Source organism: Jaculus jaculus, chromosome 1, assembly GCF_020740685.1.
Source record: "Jaculus jaculus isolate mJacJac1 chromosome 1, mJacJac1.mat.Y.cur, whole genome shotgun sequence".
NCBI classification, from domain to species: Eukaryota; Metazoa; Chordata; class Mammalia; order Rodentia; family Dipodidae; genus Jaculus; species Jaculus jaculus.
The window spans coordinates 165298925-165308057 of NC_059102.1; positions in this window are offsets into that span (position 1 = coordinate 165298925).

Consider the following 9133-nt stretch of genomic DNA (forward strand, 5'->3'; position numbering starts at 1 on the left):
CAAAGGAAAAACAATACTAAGTGTTCAAAAATAGGAGTTAAGCCAGGTGTAGTGACATGTGCCTTTAATCCCAGCACTGAGAGGCAGAGGTAGGAGGATCACTGTGAATTCAAATCAATCTGGGACTACAGAGTGAATTCTAGGTCAGCCTGGCCAAGAGTGAGACCCTACCTTGAAAAAAAAAAAAAAAAACCCTGGAGTTAAAATTAAAAAAAGGGTGGGGAGGATGCTGAAGAGATGACTTAGTGGTTAAGGTGCTTGCCTGCAAAGCCAAAGGACCCAGGTCCAATTCCCCAGGACCCATGTAAACTAAATACACAAGATGTCACATGCATCTGGAGTTTGTTTACAGGGGCTAAAGGCCCTGGCTCGCACATTCTCTCTCTCTTCCTCTCTCTCAAATAAATAAATAAAAATAAAATATATTTTAAAACTAGAAAAACGGCAAAGGATTGGTTTTTAACAGATGTATGTATAATTTGAATATTCTTTATTTCTTTTAAAAAGTATACGTCTACCTGTATGTAAATGAATGTGCATTTGTTTCCACATGCATATGCAGAGAAAGGCATAGGCCAAATACCCTGGAAAGAACAGCAAGTACACACTGGTCAGTGTTGAAGGGACATGAGGTAGATCAGAGCCCCAGCAGTGAACTGGCCTGGTGGTCACAGAAAACCACCAAACCACCATTTACACGTGATAGATGTCAGCAGTGTTTTCCAAAGAGATTAATCAGCCACACATAACAAGAGCGCTGACTACCCGGACTTCATCACTCATCTCCTAGCAGATGAAGCTTCCAGATGGCCCTGCTAAATATAATCAGATGCTAATAAGGCAAACAAAAGTTTCTAATAATGCTAACAGATAAGTGGGGCATAATCATAATGATAGGACACCAACCAGAGAAGACTCTGAAAGAATGTCACCAGGGGAGATTCAGAGCTGAGCACTCCCAAAATCTACTTCATATCCCCAGTGAAGTTTAATTATACAGAAAGATGCTCGGCCTCATGACCAGGGCCTGGGATCTGAATGGCCTTGGAAGCTCTTTGCCCTACTTAAAACTCAATCCATTAATGACTCAGATTATTTAATCTCAGCAGGTTTGATGGTTTGTGACAGAAATTGACAGTTAATTTCCAATATCCACTGAGCCATCTTCCCAGCCCCAAGAAAACACTTTTTGTTTATTTTTTCGAGGTAGGTTTCACTCTGGCCCAGGCTGACCTGGAATTCACTATGTAATCTCAGGGTAGCCTCGAACTCTTAGCCATCCCCCTACCTCTACCTCCCGAGTGCTGGAATTAAAGGCGTGCGCCACCGTGCCGGGCTCCTAGAATACATTTTTGACCATCCATGGGGCGAATTACATTCCACAGCCCCTCTTGCCGACAAGTATAGCCTAAGACTCCTCAGCAGCAGTATTTGCTGGACCGTGGGAGGTGAGCAGCCTCCCCTCCCTTCCCCTCCTGAGCCCCAGTGCAGAAGTGGTGGTCATGTGCTATAATTGCTCCTTTTTTTGTTTTGTTTTGCTTTGCTTTTCCTTTTTCACTCTAGCCCACGCTGACCTCAAACTCACAGCTATCCTCCCACCTCTGCCTCCAGAGCGCTGGGCCTAACGGCGTGCGCCACCACACGGGGCTGAACATTGTGTCCCGACCCAGCTTGTTCTTCGGGAATACCGAAACCCATCCACCTTCTGCGTGCAATCTCCTCGCCTGCAGGGGAGCTGCAGAGAACAGGGAACCCCGGGGCTGGTTCCACTGCCCAGTCTCTGCGCTCCTCGTCCTACTGCTCTCTGGTGGAACAACCTGAACTTGGATCACCTCGTAGATTCTTGGCTAAAGGGCCACCAGGAGACAGTGGGACAAGAAGGACATCCTCGCATGCGCATCAGGTGAAAGCCAAGAAGAGATGAAATCGCAGTCAGGCCTCATTATCTGGCTCAGGACCCTCCTCCCCATTTCCTTAGCGACAAGGACCGAACGTGGATATGAGAGCCGAGTACAGAATCACCATGGTTTCTCGTCTATATTTCTGTATCTGTCATTTGCATTGTAAACATCTCGACTGCACCCAGAGTACCAGCCAGGGCTCTGTCACTAATGATCAAGACAGTCTCTGCTCATAAAAGCAAGTCCTCCTCATAACAACCTCGCAGGGCAGAACCAAGAGCTAGCTTTGCTCTCTCTCTCTTTCATAATCTTATTTGGGAAGGCTGAACCCTCAAAACCTAATGACCTCCCAAAGATCTCACCTCCTAATGCCATCACATGGTGGCGGGGGGGGGGGGGGGGGGGGGGGGGGGATTTCAACATAAGGATTTTAATCCATTGCTGGGGAGGAAGAAGAGGAGAAGATGCTAATGAGGAAGGAAGGACAAGGACAGGGGAAGGGACAACAATAATAAATATAGTTGGGACTGGTGCCGCACGCCTTTAATGCCAGCACGTGGGAGACAGTGGTGGGATTATTGCCATGAGTCAGAGGCCACCCTGAGACTACATAGTGAATTACAGGTTAGTCTGAGCCAGAATGAGACCCTACCTCGAAAAACCTTTAAAAAGAAGAAGGAGGAGGAGGGGACAGAGTGAAATGGCACATGTTATGAAAATTCCATAACAAAATCCAGAATTTGATATCAACATTTTTAAAAAGAAATATATAAAAACAATAAAGAGAAGTCGGGCATGGTGGCATACACCTTTAATCCCAGTACTCAGGAGGTTGGGGTAAGAGGATCACCGTGAGTTTAATGCCAGCCTGAGGCTACAGAGTGAGTCCCAGGTCAGCCTGAGCTATAGTGAAACCCATCTGGGCCAGGGGCTGGGGAGACAAAAAGTGGACAAATTAACAGGAGCCAAATTCCATAGAGCACTGAACATCAAAGAAAACAATTGGAGTGTGTGTTTAACCAAGCAACAATACCTTTTATTATATATAAATTTCTCAAATTATTTAATCTCTCCATACACAGGTAAAAAGAACCTCAAAACACCCATGGGATACTTTTATAATCATGGAAAATGTTAATAAAAATTGAGAAAAAAAAACGTGACCATTGCCTAAAGAAGGGCAAATTATTCCCCAAACAAGCTTAACCAAGAGGCTAATTCATCCTCTGACCTCCAAGAACATGGAGATTAAACACAACAAACTTCGTCCACACTTTGATAACACTGCTTCAGGCCCAGCTCAGCAGCAGGTTTCTTGCTAACAACCATGGAGTGTCCAGTGAGACTCAGCATCTTCTACTGCAGACATCAGGGGTATATGTGTGGTATATGTGTGCAGACACATGCATGCACCACACATACACACACACCATACATACTATAACACACAACCAAAAAAGCATTTGTTGCTGGACATGGTGGCATATGCCTTTAATCCCACCACTTGGGAGGCAGAGGTAGGAGGATCATCGTGAGTTCGAGGCCACCCTGAGATGACATAGTGAATTCCAGGTCAGCCTGAGCTACAGTGAGTTCCTACCTCGAAACACCAAAAAAAAATTAAAAAGAATTCATTGCAAAATAATAACCAACCTATAAATGTTCCATAGGAATTGCATTTGTGGAAAGATCTGGAATGTGTGTCTATGGGATACTGAACTTTTCTTGAATGATATGGAAATTCAGTGACGGGACTGAGGTGCGGGGTTAATTTCAACAAAAGGATGAAACTCACATTTGTGTGTGTGCGTGTTTTCCTCCATGAATCCCTGAATCTAAACCCCCAGTCAATGGCCAAGGCCTGTGAACATTACCTTAAATGGCAAATGACGCGACCAAGTAAAGAGTTCAGATGAGAGAGGGAGTTATCCTGGTTGTCTGGATGGGCCCTAAATTCAATGACAAATGTCCTTATTAACTTAAGGCAGAAGACATTCCCTCCAACAGGAGAGAAGGACCTTATGATCACATCCGTGTGACAGGGCCACAGGTCAAGAAACACTGGAAGCTGGAAAAAAGCAAAGAACTGATTCTCCCTTACAACTCCAAGACTCTACCACCCCCCTTCCCGCTCCTCTAACCCCCCTAATCCTTCTTGGGGGATGAAGAGGGGCTCAGTACAATTTACCAGTGAGCAGGAGACAGACTCCCAAAACCGCCTGGCGGGGGCGCTGTCACACCAGCCGAGCCTTTACCCTCTATGCGAGCCACCGTGGCTTTTACCTCCCCCTGAGCTAACTCCCTGGGAATCCTCACAAGCCTCCTGCAACCCCAGCCCCCATCTCCGCTTTCTGACCCTTCCCAAAGAGGCAACATTGGTCAAGGGGGGCTCACAGGACCTTAGAGGGGCTATAAGAAAACCTGCTGTCCCTTCTTTCCGTGGACAACGTGGCACATGATCCCTCTCCCTCTCTCCTGTCTCTCCTCCCCTTCTCCCCGTCTTTCCCCTTTCCTCCCTGACTTTCCCCCATCTCTCTCTCCTCATCCTCCCTTTCCTCCTCTCTCCATCCTTCTCCCTTCTCTCCCTCCCTTCTCTCCCTCCCTTTCCCTCACAACACCTGCCCAGGAAACACAAATTAAAGACCAAAAATAAAATCTCTGCTAACCCAAAAAACCTCTGCCAAAATGGAAGGGAAAGAAGACAATTGTTATTGATGTTATTTAAAAGCCACTTCCTTAAAAATAAACCACAATATGATGAGCAGCACAGACAGCCCACTAAGAGCCTGTGCAAGGAAAGCACTCCCATACTCATACAGCCAAGCTTTATATACATGTTATCAAAAAAAAAAAAAAAAAAAAGACCTTCCTGCTCTGGTTCCTCTGAGTGAGAATAGAGGTGACCATGAACTTCAGGGAACACTGAAAAGACGGCTCAGCTCTGGTGTCTTGTGCTGCCCGAGGAGGGCAAAATCATGGGAGAAGAGAGGCCCTTGGCTGAAGACCCGTGCAGAGGAACAGTTTGCATTTTTAGAGCTGTTAACACCACGTCGAATGTTGATTTCTGCTTTGCTTCATGAATGTGGCGTGTTTGTTCATATGTTAATTCATGCACAGATGCATTTGCTGAGTCGTACAAGTGTTGGTAAGGCTCAGCACCTACAAAATAAATAAAAGGTAGACTATTGGCCAAAGATTGATGAAAGTTTTATCCAGTTGTTTTGCAGGTGTTTAAGGTAATTTCATTTGGATTTGCACCTGCTCCCCACTTTATCTTTTTTTTCTTTTCTTTTTCTTTCTTTCTTTTCTTTTTTTTTTTTTTTTTTTGCCTCACACCTGCAGCTCAAACCATGTCCAGCACATATTCTTTAGAAATCAGTGGGGGGTAGGGGGGCTGATAATATCAAAAAGGGCATAGACTTTAGTAGAGGCATAGTTCCACCTCACAAGTGGATTTAAAGAAATGCAACTTTAGATCATTTAAAATAGGGTCATCTGGTTTCTCTAACCCCCTTTTAAGAATATGTAAAGAGGGCTGGAGAGATGGCTTAGCGGTTAAGCGCTCGCCTATGAAGCCTATGGACCCCGGTTCGAGGCTCGGTTCCCCAGGTCCCACGTTAGCCAGATGCACAAGGGGGCGCACGCGTCTGGAGTTCGTTTGCAGAGGCTGGAAGCCCTGGCGCGCCCATTCTCTCTCTCCCCCTCTGTCTTTCTCTCTGTGTCTGTCGCTCTCAAATAAATAAATAAAAAATGAACAAAAAAAAAATTAAAAAAAAAAAAGAATATGTAAAGAGATGGCTTTGGGGGAATATTGGTTTCTCTTATGCGGTGTTTTGTGTTCTCAGCCATTCACATTTCTTTTTATGTTCAGTGTTTCAAACCCTTTAAAGTAGCAAAATTGTAACTCAGTACAGTGGATTGTTTTCTGTTATAATGTCAATATTATACAATGAAATTATATAAAGTATTATCAATTTAATTATTGACACATATAACATGTTTACAAATAAGCTGGTGATGATGGGGAAAAAAAAAATGAGGAGGATTTGACAGCACAGTCGTCCACAGCTCATCCAAATATGGCAATGCTGGTGGCCACCTGTGTTTGATAGCTATCTTTGTTCAAATGAAAACGCTTTTCTCCTGCTTCATGACAGCAGACAATTCGCAGCTTTTGGAGTCAGGCCCAGCTGAAGTGAGGTCTGGGCACTCCAGCAGGAACTGGGCCATAGGGCACTCGCTTCCCAGTGGGTCTATTTCAAAGAGAGGCTTCCTTCCAGGATGTAGAGCAGTCATCCTGGGAGGCATAGATGGAGGGGAGCTAATTCAATTTGGAATGGTGTTCAGGCATTTCAAAGAGTTAGGGGAAGATCTGCGTTCTAAAGTCAATGCTCTAAGAGAGAGTGGGTGGGGGAAGGCTCTTCCCTTTTCCCCACAAGGACAATAAACTTTTATTACCCTTTAGTAATTGGGATTTGCCCATACACACTGGGACAACAGCATATGAGGTGTCTCTTTTTCCTTTCTAGAAAGTGCAGAAGTACTTCCAGCAAGTGGGAGCAAAGATGAATCCAAGGGAGTGAGGATGGCAGCCACCACCCCACTACCCCTAAACATCTCCCCAAAGCGAGGTCTCAGCCAAGCTGAATAAAACCCTTATGTTGGATGGGAGGCAAATGCTTTTATTTAGATATAACTGAGCTTATTAAAAGTTTCTTTGGGGGACAGGCGTGGTGGTACATGCCTTTAATCCCAGCACTCCTCGGGAGGCAGAGGTAGGAGGATTGCTGTGAGTTCACGGCCACCCTGAGGCTACATAGTGAATTCCAGGTCAGCCTGAGAGTGAAACCCTACCTAAAAAAAAAAAAAGTTTCTTTTTGGAAGTAGAGAGATGTCTTAGTGGTTAAGGCACTTGCCTGAAAAGCCAAAGGACCCAGGTTCAGTTCCCCAGGACCCACGAAAGCCAGATGCACAAGGTGGTACATGTGTCTGGAGTTTGTTTGCAGTGGCTGAAGGGTATGACATGTCCATTCTCTCCCTCTCTCTGTGTCTCTCAAATAAGTAAATAAATGATTTTTGTTTTGTTTTGTTTTTCAAGGTAGGGTCTCACTCTAGCCCAGGCTGACCTGGAATTCACTATGTAGTCTCAGGGTGGCCTCAAACTCACAGCAATCCTCCTATCTCTGCCTCCCAAGTGTTGGGATTAAAGGTGTGCGCCACCACACCTGGCATGAATATTTTTTGTCTCAAAATTTTGTAACAGAATTTTGGAGGTCATGGTATGCTTCACCTCATTAAACTTTGTTTTATTCTCTCTGCCTCTTTCTCTCCCCCAAATAAATAAATTTGTTTGTTTGTTTTTCGAGGTAGAGTCTCACTCTAGCCCAGGCTGACCTGGAACTCACTATGGAGTCTCAGGGTGGCCTCAAACTCACGGCGATCCTCCTACCTCTGCCTCCCGAGTTCTGGGATTAAAGGCGTGCGCCACCACACCAGGAAATAAAGTAAAATTTAAAAAGGCCTGGAGGGCCCATTCTCTCTCCCTCTGTATGTCTTTAAAATAAGTAAATAAATATTTGTTATTGTTTTTTTCACTCTCAAAATTCTGTAACAGATTTTTGGTCAAGTTGTTTCTATTAAAAAGTGCTGGGCTGGAGAACTGGCTTAGTGGTTAAGGCGCTTGCCTGCAATGCCAAAGGACCCAGATTCAATTTCCCAGGACCCACATAAGCCAGATGCACAAGGTGACACATGCATCTGGAGCCCTTTTGCAGTGGCTGAAGGACCTGGTGTACCCATTCTCTCTCTATCTGCATCTTTCACTCCTCTCTCTCTCTGTTTCTCTCTCAAATAAAATAAATAAATAAATAAGTGTTGATTTGGGGCTGAAGAGATGGCTTAGCAGTTAAGACAATTGCCTGTGAAGCCTAAGGACCCAGGTTTGATTCCCTCAGTATTCATGTAAGCCAGGTGCACAAGGTGGAGCATGCATCTGGTGTTCATTTGCAGTAGCTGGAGGCCCTGGCATGCCCATTGTCTTTATATACATCTCCCTCTCACTCCATCTCTTCTCTTCCTCTCTCAAATGAATAACTAAATAAATAAATAAATTTTGTTAAGTACTGATTTTGCTGGGTGTGGTGGCACACGATTTTAATCCCAGCACTCGGGAGGTAGAGGTAGGAGGATTGCCATGAGTTCAAGGCCACCCTGAGACTACAGCCCAGGTCAGCCTCAAAAAAAAAAAAAAAAAAAAAAAAAGTACGATTTGGGGTTTAGCGAGATTTCTTAGTGGTTAATGGTACAAAGCCTGGCAGTCTGGATTCAGTTTCCTAGTACTCCTGTAGAGCCAGACACACACAGTGGCATATGCATTTGGAGTTCATTTTCAGTGGCAAGAGACCCTGGCATGCCAATAGTTTCCCTCTGTCTCTGCCTCTCTCTCTCTCCTTCCCTCTCTCTCTACTTGCAAATAAATAGGATCATGTTTTAAATTCTGGTTTTTAAAACTAACTTAAAATTGCCACACTAGCAGGACTCGGTGGCCCACACCTTTCATCCCAGGACTCAGAAGGCAGAGGTAGGAGGATTGTTGTGAGTTTCAGGCCAGCCTGAAGCTACAGAGTGAGTTCCAGGTCAGCTTGGGGTAGAGTGAGACCCTACCTCGAGAAAAAAAAAAAAAAAAAAAAAAAAACCTGCCCCACCCACATAAAAGGCTCCTTTCCACAAAACATCCTTCCCTTCTGAAGGTTTATGATGCCTTGTTATCACGAACCAGTCTTTTACTATTGAGCTTAAAGGGCCAATTGAGACAAACAGTTATTGTTCTGAGACTGTTTCTTCACTGCTGATTAAGATGGGGTGGCGGATGTTAGGTAATATTCAGTCAGCCTTCTGAACTTCCTGGGCAGACTTTGTGACCTTGCCAGCGTTGTCCACAGCTTTGATGACGCCCACCGCAACTGTGTGCCTCATATCACAGCCAGCCCACTGAGGAAGGCAGTTGGGGAAGTTCTCGGCACTCAGGGTCCTGCCTAGAACCTTATCAGTGTCAGGAATTTAGGAACATCTTCCAGCTTCTTACCTGAAGGACAACTAATCTTTTCTTCCAGCTCGGCTAACTTGCAAGCTATGTGCACTGTGTGACAACCCAGTACATGGGCGCAGCCAGCACTGAAATGACCTGGACAGTTCAAGACAATCATTTGAGTGGTAAAATCTGCTGTTCCTAC